This window comes from Panthera pardus, unplaced genomic scaffold, assembly GCF_024362965.1.
Source record: "Panthera pardus isolate Hobbes unplaced genomic scaffold, ASM2436296v1 HiC_scaffold_6, whole genome shotgun sequence".
NCBI classification, from domain to species: Eukaryota; Metazoa; Chordata; class Mammalia; order Carnivora; family Felidae; genus Panthera; species Panthera pardus.
Genome location: NW_026526991.1, coordinates 127,813,755 through 127,824,755, shown reverse-complemented (window position 1 = coordinate 127,824,755; position 11,001 = coordinate 127,813,755).

The following is an 11,001-nucleotide window of genomic DNA, read 5'->3' as shown; positions in this document are numbered from 1 at the left end:
TGACTGAATTAAGACGTTGCCACATGGATTTTATCTCCCCAAATGATGTACACTGAGGGCCCTTTGCCACATTTCTACTGGGAACATCCAAAGTTCACCCTCAAAGAACAAAGGAGGCTCCAACTTTGAATGGCCACATGGTCCAGTGCCTCATTGCTCTTGTAGGCAGAAAAGTCTCTTGAACACTTAACTGAGACATGGAAATAGATGTTAGGGCGAAAAGAAATTACAATGGATAAAGAGAGGGTAATAAGCAATTGTTAGGCATGGCCTTCCTCCCCTTCACTTCTGTTTGTTTCATTTTTATAGGGATCTGGTGTTTCCAGAAAATTCCAAGTGAACTTTCCTAGAAGGAAGTGCTTGCACTGCTCTCTCAGCCTCACAACAGGGGGCCAGTGAAAGGGGGATGAGGGGTCTTAGGTTTGCAATGACAAACATCAAAGGCCAGTATATTTGCTACAGATTTATTACAAGCGTTGCCAGTGCTATCGATTTTTAAAAACTAAAAGGTGAAGCAAATCTAATCTGAATCCCTTTGCTGCAATACTGGTGTGCCCACACTGTCTCCCCTCTCTCCTTGGAACAGTAAAATTGCATTTCTGCCACTGTGTGCGGGCAGTGGCTAGAACCCACTGGGAGTCCTGGGTGACAGGCGAGACATGATTACAGAGCAGCGGACAACGCCCTGCTCAGAGATGAAACGAGATCCTTGCCTTTGAGGCCATCGTTTGGGGAAAGCCTCCTGGTTGGCTCCTTTGCGCTACCCTGGTCTCCTTCTCCTTCCCAGACATGTTAGTGTCCACTTCCTAGATCGCTGAGGCTCTTCTTATAACACCAATCATAAGGCTTCACTGAAAATTCACCCTTTAAAAGAAATTCAATGTGAAATACTTCCTCCTATGGAAGAGTGTATAAAACCCATGCCTACGCAATAAATAATGATAAAGCAAACACTCATACAACCATGACCCAGGTTATGAAGTCGAATCAGAACATCAGAAACACTTACAAACTCCCAGCATCCTCTCCCTGAGGCATCCTTTTTCCCCACCAGAGAGGTATGTGAAGTGACTGCTTCCTGATTTTTGTTAAGAGTCCTTTATTCCCTTTTAGCACGTCACCATTCACTAGCTTTTGCCACACAATAGTCTCGTTTTGCCTCCCCCTGTACTTTGTATGAAAAGAGCCACACTGTATGCATTCTTTTGTGAAAAATTCTTTTGCCTAGTATTGTTGGTGAGGCTCATCCCTGTTGATGAATGTACTTGTAGTTCACTTATTTTTACTGCTGTATAGAATTTCACCCCATGATTGTATCACAATTTATTCATCCAATGGCAATACACATTGGGCACGTATTCATTTGGGGGCTATTATGAACATTTTTGTATTTGGCTCCTGGTACCCATGTACAGGAAAGTTTCTCATAGATACATATGGGGCCGGCAAAAGTCTAAAATACCTCTTGGCACACCTGCATCGCTCAGTTGGTTGAGCGTCCAGACTCTGGATCTCAGCTCAGGTCATGATCTCGCGGTTGGTGAGATCGAGCCCCAGCTCGGGCTCTGTGCTGGCAGCCCACAGCCTGCTTGGGATTGTCTCTCTCTCTCCCTCTCACTCTGCCTATCTGTCTCAAAATAAATAAATAAAACATTAAAAAAAAAAAATCCCTCCCAAGATTTCCCACCCTATTCCCTGAGACTGGGACTGTCAGGAGATAGTACGCCCGTGATTATGTTAAGTTACATGACAAAAGAGATTCTGCATATGTAGTTAAGGTTCCTAAGGACTTGTCTCTGCATTAATCAAAAGGCAGTCACCCCAGGGTGACTAACCTAACCAAATGGACCTTTCAAGTGTTTAAAGCAGAGTTTTCTCCAGCTGCTTGCTGAAGGAAAAGTCCGAGAAATTCAAAGCAGGACATGGTGTGCTCTAAGAGGGCTCTAAAACCTGCGAGTGGACCCTCCCACCGCTGACGGCAAACAGGAAATGAGATCTCAGGGCTACAACCACAGAGAACTGAATCCTGCCAACAACCTCGATGAGCGTGGAAGTGGATTCTTCCCCGAGACTCCAGACAACAGCCCAGCCCAGCTGACACCTTCGCTTTGGCCTCTCGAGAGCTTTAAGCAGAGAAACCAGCCCGGCCCATCAGACTCCTGACCTACAGAGCGGTGAGCTACTAAGTGTGTGATATTTTAAGCTGCTATCTATTTGTGGTGGTTTTTGTTATGCAGCACTGCAAAACTAATACACGTCCACACCAGTGAAGTTCTTAGGTCCTAGAGTGGGCACCTGCACGGTGTTACAAAGCAATAGCCTCTGTTTTCCAAACTGCAGCAGCAAAACTCACTCCCACTCTGGTATACAGTAGTTTTCTGGTTGCTCCACAGTCTCGCCAAACATGATGTTGTCAGTCATTTAAAATTCCAAACCTAGCATGCGTGCAATGGCATTACACTATGGTTTTAACTGCATTTATAATTACTAAGGAGGCTGGCTGTCCTTCATGTTTTCTGGCAGCTGAATTTTCCTTGATTTGTGCAATATTTGTTCACAGCCTTAATGCAATTTTCTTCTGAGTTCTTTGTCTTTTCTTTTTTTAAAAAAAATTATTTTTAACGTTTATATTTTTGAGAGACAAAGAGCAAGTGGAGGAAGGGCAGAGAGAGAGGGAGACAAAGAATCCGAAGCAGTCTTTGAGCCGTCAGCACAGAGCCCAGCGTGGGGCCCGAACCCACGAACCATGAGATCACGACCTGAGCCAGTCAGATGCTTAACCGACTGAGCCACCTAGGCGCCACATGTCTTCTTATTGATTCATAAGATTGCCTTATATATTCTGAATGCGAGCCCTTGGTCAATTATTATTTCCCAAATATGTTTTTTACAATTTTTGTCTTAAGGAACATGTCACCATTCTAGAGTCCTGAAAATATTCTTTTAAAAATGCTTTAAACTTTTGCTTTCATATTGTGGTTCTTTAATCCACCAGGAATTGATTTTTGTGTATGGTATGATGTAGAATCCAATTTTATTTTTCCCACCTGGATAAATAATTGTTTCGGCAACATTTATTAAAATGTCAATCCTTCCCCCTCCAGGTTTGTAAATCAGCTATCTTGTATGACCAATGACAATATCTGTTGCAGATATGTTTTTTGGAACCCATTCTGTTCCGTTGTTCTATTTTTTTTTTTAATTTCTACATCCATACCACATAATCACACAATCTTAGTTATTACATTTGACTTTTGAACAATGTAGGGATTAGGGGCATCATTGAAAATCCATGCATAACTTTTTTTCCCCAAAAAACTTAATGATTAATAACCTACTGTTGGCTAGAAGCCTCACCGGTCACATCAACAGTCGATTAATATTTTACATGATATATCTATCATATACTGTATTCTTATAATAAAGCAAGCCAGAGTAAAGAAAATGTCATTAAGAACATCTTAAGGAAGAGAAAATACATTTACAGTTCTGTACTGTATCCAAAAAAATCCATGTATAAGTGGACCTCTGCAGTTCAAACCTGCGTTGTTCAGGGGTCAGCTGTCTAGTTTACACTTTGTCTCGGTATCTGCCTTGGTAAGAGCCATCCTAGGATGACCTCTTCGCCTTGGTTACAGTTGGCTCTTTATTCTTACATATAAATATTGAGTCTACTTATTGAATTATACAAACACACACGTGCACGTGCGTGTACACACACACACACACACACACCTATTGAGATTACTTTGAGAATCAAAGATCACTCAACAGTGATCAAAGTGATCAAAGATCAACAGTGATCTTTGTTGAGAATCAGTTAGGCATCTGACTCTTGATTTCGGCTCACATCATCTCAGAGTTCATGGGATCAAGCCCCACATTGGGCTCCATGCTGACAGTGTGGAGCCTGCAAGGCATTCAAAATAAATAAATAAACTTAACAACAAATTTTATTTATTTTTTTTTTAATTTTTTTTTCAACGTTTTTTATTTATTTTTGGGACAGAGAGAGACAGAGCATGAACGGGGGAGGGGCAGAGAGAGAGGGAGACACAGAATCGGAAACAGGCTCCAGGCTCCGAGCCATCAGCCCAGAGCCTGACGCGGGGCTCGAACTCACGGACCGCGAGATCGTGACCTGGCTGAAGTCGGACGCTTAACCGACTGCGCCACCCAGGCGCCCCTTAACAACAAATTTTAAAGCACATATTATTGAAGAGTATTTTGGTTTTTTAAGGTGATATTTCCCCTATAATTACAAATTATTTCATATAAAGCAATTTTTATTAGCAACCAAATGAACAGGCAAAAGAAAACCTTGGGCTTGCTAGACTTTGAGTCTGGAATTGTTGCACAGGAAGGTCAGAAGAGCCATGAGACAGATGTGCCCAGAAATGAGGGGGGTGGCTACCAAAGGAAGAGGAAGACAGTCTTTTTTAGAGAATGAGAGACATAGTTTCTGATGTCACAGAGGATATAAATCTGTTTGTCACCCTAAAGAAAGAAGATTTCAGGTTTCATCTACCTAATTCGTCTTCCCAAAAAGAGCAAACTGGCCACGGTTAGGGAGCCATCCCTTTTAACTTAACTCTGGCAACACTGTGCTCCTCCATTCTTCTCTACATTTATCAGATTTTAAACTGCATGAGCAATTAACATTCATATTTCTCTGCAATGCCTCCAATTTTACTATAAGTTAGACCAGCTCTAATTTATAGGCAAGGAAATTGATTTTCAAAATCAATTAAGTAACTCTCAGTAATGAGGCTGCACAGCCAAGACCTGAACATAAGAACCAGAGGACTGCAAGAGAGTTCAGAAATAATGTTGAGACTCCTTCGTTCTGCTGAGAAGGTTAATGAAATTCTGCCTCAGTGAGAGGCAGGGCTCCAGCCAGAACCAAGTACCTGACTCCAAGCCAGGTCCCTTCCATTTCCTGGCAAGGTTTTCCCCCCAAGGAGTCACTTCACTGAAGTTTCTTGAAGCTCTGCAGGGAAGATCAGGCTTGCTTTTCTGCCAGGTCTTCATAGGGACAGTTTCAAATCTCTTTCTCAGTAAGTAATGGGAATAATTCCCCATGTAGTGACCCCTGGTTAGAAGGGTAGAAGTAATCCTTAGTTGGTGTAGAATATGGACTAAAATCAAAAAGAACGTGCTCAGAAACAAATGAACATTTTATATTCTAAATCTGTTTATATGTTATAAAGAAATTTTCAAAGTGTGTGCTGACTTGTGGCATTTTACATTTTCAGAGCACTTTCTCCTGTGCTGTTTGTTCCTTTACTCCAATTTAGCAAAACCTCCACGGTGCCTGGGTGGCTTAGTGGGTGAAGCATCCAACTTCAGTTGAGGTCACGATCTCACAGTTCACGGGTTCGATCCCCACGTCCAGCTCTGTGCGGACAGCTCAGATCCTGGAGCCTGCTTTGGATTCTGTGTGTGTGTGTGTGTGTGTCTCTCTCTGCCCCTCCTCCACTCACGCTCTCTGCCTCTCTCTCAAAATAAGTAAATAAATAATTAAAAAAAAAAAGATACTTGCACTGCATCAAGGGAAGCAGATATAGGCACGACCTCTGCCTGGCAGGAGAGGGCAGGACGCATGCAGTGACCCCTCCAGGGCTGGGGGTGGCAGAGCAGGAGCAGAGTACAGATGTTAGAAGCAGCCTGGTGGCCAGGATATGTGAGCCGGGTCATGAGCAATGAGTGAGACTCAACCAGGTGGCAATGGAAAAGCAAGCACCTTTCCATTCCTGCAGAGGCAGGAAGTAATGTGGCGGCGTGTGTGACATAGGAGTGACTTAAGGGCATGGGCTCTCCAGGCAGGTGGACCTGGGTTTCAGTTGGCGGGGCTGCTGTTTCGTGACCGCATGACCTCAGGCATGTTCTTTCGCCTCTCTCTGCCTCAGTTTCCCCATAGACGAACGGGAGGGTAATAACAGGGCTGCGGCGAAAGTTAGCAGATGCCACACCAGGCAGAAGAGCGGACACACGGTGAAGATCAGCTGCCGTTACTTCAGAAGGCCGCCGCTAGCTGGAGGAAGCCCGCCGGTGCGACTGCAGCGCTAGCTTCCGCGACAGGGAAATTGCACTTTGATCGCACGGCAGCCCCGCCTTACCTCTGGTTTCGCTTTCTGCAGCTTCAGTTACCCCAGGTCAACCAGGTCCGAAAGCAGATCGCCTCCCTTCGGAATCGTCGGAAGGCCGAGCGGAGCCTCGGGCTGTCACAGTGCCTACGTCCCTCCCCCAGCTCTCCAGCCTTCATCTCATCACGTGGGCATTTAGCCATCTCCCATCGTCACAAGAAGGGGGAGTACGGCACCATGCGATATTCGGAGAGAGACCCATTCACAGAAGTGTTATTACCGCGTGTTGTTATGATTGTTCTATTTTATCACTGATTATTGCTGTTCATCTCTTCCTGTGCTTAATTTATAAATTAAACATTATCGTAGGTAGGTGTGTGTAGGAAAAAACATTGAACATAAATAGAAATAGAAAACAGAACCAGCCTCAGACAGTGCCGAGCCCTATATATAGGCCGGGTACTGTCTGAGGCTATTTATACTGGGCTCTGCACGGTCTGCGGTCTCAGACTCCCACCGGGGATCCTGGAACGTGTCCCCGCAGATAAGGGGTGACCGCTCTTAGTGCCAGAGAGATTTCTGAGCAAGGCAGTAATATGCTCAGGTTCGGGTTTCCGGAGAGAACTCTTACTATGAAAGGGTGAAGACGTGAGCAGAGAATGGAGTAAGAGAGCCTTGGATGAGTCCACGTGGGGAAAGGTGTGGCTGCTCACTTCCCGTGCGCGTCGACTTCCTCCCCGCATCGCCAGCTCCCAGCGGGCAGCGCCTCCCTTCCTTGCCCACCGGGGGATCCAGTGCTGAAGGCAGCCTTTTGCACGGCTGATCCCCGGCTGGGAGGAGCGAGGGGGTGAAGCTGCGAGCCTCATAATACGGGCCACATCTGGTCAGCCCATTTCCCGGATGAGGAAAACTGAACATCAGGAGGCTCCGTGACCCGCCCCCTGCCTCTCCAGCACTGGAGCTGGAAAACCCGGCATATCGAACTGGGGGGGAGTGGTTTACATTTGGTTCATCTGAGACCAAGAACAGATTAAGGTTCCGAAAAAAAAAAAAAAAAATCTGAGCCCAACAGGGCAAATGATAATAAAAATAACAAAGGAATTCATGAAGTACAATGCTAATTTAAAATTTTTTAAAGTTCTGCTGACGCACACTAGGTGGCAGCATCTTGCATTGTTTTCAGGACAGTAAGAGCAACTTGACTGCTATTTGGAGGGGCTGTATAGACAGAGGCAAGGGCTTGAATTTATTTTATTTAAGCCTCTCAACCACTCAATACTGTACATTAAAATATACTAGCAAAAAGGAGTTAATCCGAGTTGCAGAAGCCTGACGTCACCGACCTTCCTACTGGAAAGAGGTTTCATTTGGCTGTCTTGCCTCATCACTAAAGCAGCCCCTCAGAGGAAGCCTTAACTCCTACAAGCCTTTAAATTAGAGGTTCATCTGAGTTAAGAAGGTGTGGCTGCGAGCAATTCTACTAGCCGCCTTCCTTCCTGGCCCCTGACATCTGCTGAGCCGGGCTGACCTAGGGCACACGAGAGACAGCCGATGCCAGCCAGTACCCAAGCTGCCTCTCTCCAGGTCCTGTTGTTTGATGGCGAGTATTTATTGAGCACCTACTCTACACCAAGCATTATGCCCCAAACACCAGCCTCCAACCCTCAAGTGCCTTTACATCCACACCACCCACTTCCGTTCACACTCCTGTTCCTGGCGCCTCAGGGCTCCTGCTCAGCCTCCCCAGGCCTGACTGCTCATGGCCTGGCCAAGAGGGGTTGTCCTGACTGTTCCCCGTGCTTGAGAATGCACCAAGAGGCCTCTGCTCTGCAGTAGTTAAATGTGTTGTGTCTCCCCAGGTACTGACATGTTGGAACTTTGCAGATCTAAACTGTTTGGCATTTTAAAGGTTAATGCTAGAGGCTTTTAGAGGAGGAACTCGGGACAGGTAGGTATGGCTAGAAATCCTACTATGCCTAGGAGGGTCTTGTAAGGAACGTCGCCTTGGCCGCAGATCTTGATTCTGTAGGCAACACAGCCCCACAGCAATTCTACCCCACATAGGTCTCTGATGACTGAGCCTCCACTTACTCAAACCTCAGCAACACAACACACAGATAACAAACATAAACAAAGAAGGGCAACAGTAACAATCGCTAATGTTAACTTTGCATGGATGATCTCCTTTAACTGCTACAGAAACTCACGGACTCAAGTACATTCATTACCCCATTTTTCAGATGAGGTGCTACGCCAGAGAATTAATTTTCCCAGGATCACAGAGCTAGAAGGTGGTGGGGCTAAAACTTAAACCAGAGCCTGCACACCTAACCTTACTCTATAGTCCATTCAATTTTTCCGAAACTTCAAAGCAACACCCAATATAAACTCCATCAAACACTGGTTATGGAGAGCAGCCCCTCCCCTGGGACGGACGCGCACGCGCACACACACACACACACACACACACACACACACAGCCCTTCTAGTGAAGGCGGCCAGCCCCAAATACCTCCTGGTTCATGCTGTCAGCCAGTGAGAATTAGTCCAACAATTAGTGGCAAGCTGGGGAAAGGAAGTCACAGAGAACCGGGAGTTGGCTGTTGCTTTTGGCTCATGGCATTTTGCTCTTACATAAGCAGATAATTGTGTTCCTATGGGGACCCAGACAAGGCCATGGTACTACCTTGTGACACCTGAATTTGAACTTGCTTCACACTTAGAAAAATGTATGTGCATTTTCATGGCTCCTACACTTTCCATAGCCACTCTCATCAAGGTCAACACAGGGGAGTCTCCTTGCATGTGGGGGACTCTCTTGTTTACTGGTAGAGTCTTCTTCCCAAGAATATAAGCTCAAGAATGGGGACTGTGTTCTGGTCCCGTATGATCTTCATCCTGACTGGCACACACAGTGGGTGCTCAATAAATGTGAGTCGACACAAAATGAAGTGTGAGAACACACTAGGGAGAGGAGACAGTGGCCTCGGGAAGGAATGAGTCTTCTCTGGAACACACATGTTGGCAAAAGCTACCACGTGCAGAGTAAGATAGGAGGAAAACTAAACACTGCAGAAAAGGCCAGCACAGCTTGGCTAAATACAACATTGGCAAGAGGCCTCCAGATCCTGCATAAGAAACGTGGGCCATTAGGGGCGCCTGGGTGGCTCAGCCGGTTGAGCATCTGACTTCGGCCCAGGTCGTGATCTCGAGGTCCATGGGTTCGAGCCCCGCATCGGGCTCTGTGCTGACAGCTCGGAGCCTGGAGCCTGTTTCAGATTCTGTGTCTCCCTCTCTCTCTGACCCTCCTCTGTTCATGCTCTTTCTCTCTGTCTCAAAAAATAAATAAACATTAGAAACGTGGGCCATTATAGAAAATAAGGTAAAGAAAGTAGTCACCACAGAAAGTTGATTCATTAGAGCCTCAAGGTTCCAGGTTCGCAAAAAAAGACTTCACCTGGCTAAATAATTTATGAGCAGCAGTCAAGATATCTCTTGTGCCTTGCTTTGCAGTAAGCAGGGACAGATTGCAGGGAGAGTGAGGAGGAGGGGGCGGAGACACAATGAGTTGTATTGGGGATGAGGACAGAGACTTATTTTTGAAGACTAATAATAGCTTATCGACAAGTGTAAATAAATAGCTTACATTTGGGTTTATCTAAGCCCTGATTATAGATTCAGCCCCCTTGTTCCGAAACATATGTGGAAGCCCGAGGGCAATCACTGCACTCCCACTCGCACCAGTCAGACTCCTCCGGGCCTTCCTGACTGTCCGGTAGCTTCCGGTTGGCTAGATCTGTTGGCTGGACACACCCTGTGGACCCACTCACGCTTTCTGGGCTCCTGCAGCCCTGCTGGACCTTCGGAGCACTCACCCCGGCTGTCAGAAAGGCAGGGACCGGACATGATTTTGCTCAGCATTGTATCCCCCACACAGAACCTCGTGATAAAAGGGACCAACAGCTCCGACAGGAAATGCACCTGTCACCCGAGCTCCACTCGATGCTGTGGACCCACTTCAGGTACGGGGGGTGTGGGTGGGGGGCCCAGCCTGCCAGGTGGTGGGTATTAAGCATGCCTCAGCGACCCACACGGTGCTTCAGATTTCATGAAGAAAGAAGACCTAAACGCACCCACAGCCTAACCCCGAGCACTCCGGGAAGGTCTTCGGAAATAAATAAGGAGGACGAGGCAAGATGGCAGAACAGCATGGAACTTTCTGTGTGTGTCTCGCGTCCGTGAAATACAGCCACATCAATAACGAACCATCCTGCACACCTAGAAAACCGATCTGAGGATTAACACAACAGCCTGCACAACCTGAACCACAGAACCCAGCAGGTACGCAGCACGGAGACGTGAACTGGGGGAGAGAGAAGCCACGGAAGGCAGGGAGCAGCTTTTGCAAGCGGAGAGAGGACGGAGACTGGGGAGGAGGGGAGAATACGGGAAAAGCACCCCCGCCCAAAGCAACTGGAGAGAAAGTAGAAGAGTGGAAACAGCCGCAGGGGCTGAACTAAAAAGGGAGAAAGGAGAGGGTTTAAATCCCATTAAGGCTCTATTAACAGGGGGAGCGCAGAGTCGGAAACTCCGCAGCTGATACCTGGCGGTGCTCTGGTGGGAAGGGCGAATCCCCAGGAGCAGCGTGACGTCCAGGCTTCGGGCCACCCGGGGAGAGGTGGCTCCCCTGCTGGGAGGACATCTGGAAGAGGCTGTGTAGCTCCCTCAAAGGCAAAGGCTCCAGTGGACCCGGGAGAACAACCACATTCGCTGGTTCTGGGGCAAGGTCCTTAAGGGTGAAGCCTGGTGCCAGATGTGTGTTGTGATTTGCCCCAATCCCTGAAACACCGCTGCTCACAATAGCGTGAACCTTTTCTGGGGCGGGCTGGCACCAGTCTCTGGGCGTGGGCAGAAG